We start from the raw sequence: 2,502 nt of genomic DNA on the forward strand, positions 1-2,502 counted from the left end.
AGATTTTGGGGGTAGTATGGATATTTTAACAATATTTGTTTTCCAATCCATGATCATGGAATTTCTTTCCATTTCTTAGTGAGAACTTCAATTTCTTTCATCAGTGTTTTATAGATTTCCTAGTACAGGTCTTTCACCCTTTGGTTAAATTTATTCCTATGTATTTGTTATTTTTGGTGCAATTATAAATGAGATTATTTTCTTAATTTCTCTTTCTGCTGTTTCATTATTAATATATAGAAATGCAACAGATTTCTATACATTGATTTTGTATCTTACAACCTTATTGAATTCATTTATCAGTTTTAGTAGTTTTTTGGTGGAGTCTTTAGGGTTTTCTGTATATAGTATTGTATCATCTGCAAATAATGAGTTTTGACTTCTTACCAATCTGGATGCCTTTTATTTCTTTTTATTGTCTGATTGCTGTGGCTAGACCTTCCAGTACTATGTTGAATAAAAGTGGATATCCTTGGTGTCCACGGGCATGCAAAAGGTCTGGGGTCTCTTGAGGGACCTGGCCAGTACCATATTCCTGACTGCCCTCCTCTGCCACAGTAGCATTCCTGGCAGGCGGTGGATCCAGGAGCACCAGTGGCCCCAGACTATATCTTTCCATGTGAAGCAGAACATGATCCATTGTCTGGAGGTAGAGGTGAAGAATCATTACTGGCTGAGCCTGCCCTACCTCACCAGGGAGCCGGAGTAGGGCCATGCTGGGAGCCTGGCAGCAGTTTTCGAGGCCATCAAGGTGGCCAGCATGTCCAAGTTCCCCCTCCAACAGATATGTGGTAGACCAGCTTGACCATCTCAATGTCACCAAGAAGTGGTCCTAACCCACAGGGACCACTTTGCAATTGGATGGATCACTGGGCTGCCACCTCTTGATCTGATTCTGGAACTGAAAAACTGGAACCTCTGGAAGAAAATGAGCTTTTGGACCAGTTTTATTGAACAGCAAATGTGAGTGTAGTGATCTACATATAGAGTATATGGGGCTCCAAACTCTACGTGGTCCATCCGTCATATTGTTTCCTTTTCCATTGCCCTAATAGGTAATGGAAATACAAGACGTTTCTAGATCACAGAGGATATAAAATGTATTTTGGATGAAAGCTTCAAAAAAATCTGCAAACTGTGGTTTGGAATCTGTGCTTAAGTATGAGGCATTTGATGGGGGCTTACCTTTTGTCAAAACAATAATTGCCTAAATATAAGTGAAAAAAATGAGCTTTTTCAGTTAAACTTACTACTAAAAATAGCATTTTCTTCTGGGATTGCTACTAAAAATAGACCTTTGAATGAAGTAAAAGGTATTCATCAGAACTGCTACACGAAATTGTATTTTAAAAACCTTTTTTGGGGTACCTGGGTGGCCCAGTCGGTTAAGCCCATCTGACTCTTGGTTTCTCCCGAGGTTGTGATCTCAGGGCGGTGAGATCCAGCCCTGCCTAGGGCTCCGTGCTGGGGAAAGGGGTCTGCTTAAGATTCTCTCTCTCCTTCTGCCCCTCCCTCTACTACAAATAAATAAAAAAATCTTTAAAAATTAAAAAAAAATTTAAAAACCTTTCTGAGGTGTAATTAGTTAAACTTACAGTCCACCAGCTGAAGATGTTTGTTTTTTCAAATTACCTTTTTCAGTCAAGCATTTTACAGGTATTACCAAAAATAGTAATCCTATCACCTGGGGCTATTTTACATGTGAGGAAATATTTAAGAAACTTGTCAAAAATCATACCCAATAATCAGTGTGATTTGGATTTCAATTTCTCTAATCTAGAAATCATGACTGCTATGTATATATTTAACAGAACATTTTCAAAACACATAGAAGAAAAATAATTCAATCCCATTACCCAGAGATGAAATAATTGTCTTTTATATATCTTTCCTTTTAGTTTTTTAAATATGTATATGCTTTTTGAACATATATTTAGTCTATATGGATAAATAGAATTTAGAGCTAAAAACAAACATTTAATGATCATGTTGCATATTGCCAGTGGCTTTCCAGAAAGATTGTAAAACAATAAGATCAATGTATGAGAGTGCCAATCTCATTTGCCGACATTGACTTTCTCGTTAATAAATGATTCATGATCCTTATTAAAAGAAAAAAAAAGTGGACATCCTTGTCTTGTTCCTCACCTTAAGGGAAAAGCTCTCAGTTTTTCCTCATTGAGTATGATGTTAGCTGTGGGTTTTTCATGTATGGCCTTTACAATATGAATATATGTTCCCCCTAAACCTTGTTGTTGAGGGTTTTTCTCATGAATGGGTATAGTGCTTTGTCAATGCTTTTTCTGCATCTATTGAGATGATCATATGGTTTTTATCCTTTTTCTTACTGATGTGATGTATCACATCAATTAATTTGCAAATATGGAACCACCCTTGCATCTCAGGAATAAATCCCACTTGAGGGTAGTGAATGATTTTTTTTAATGTATTGTTGGTTCTGTTTGATAATATTTTGAGGATTTTTGCATGTATGTTCATCAG

General features: G+C 36.7%; 1 pseudogene; it reads left to right on the forward strand.

Annotated features, from left to right (window-relative positions):
- Positions 1–487: 487 nt before the first annotated feature.
- On the forward strand, positions 488–836 carry LOC100682647 (annotated as a pseudogene).
- The last annotated feature ends 1,666 nt before the right edge of the window (positions 837–2,502 follow it).

Source organism: Canis lupus, chromosome 12 (genome assembly GCF_011100685.1).
Source record: "Canis lupus familiaris isolate Mischka breed German Shepherd chromosome 12, alternate assembly UU_Cfam_GSD_1.0, whole genome shotgun sequence".
NCBI lineage: Eukaryota > Metazoa > Chordata > Mammalia > Carnivora > Canidae > Canis > Canis lupus.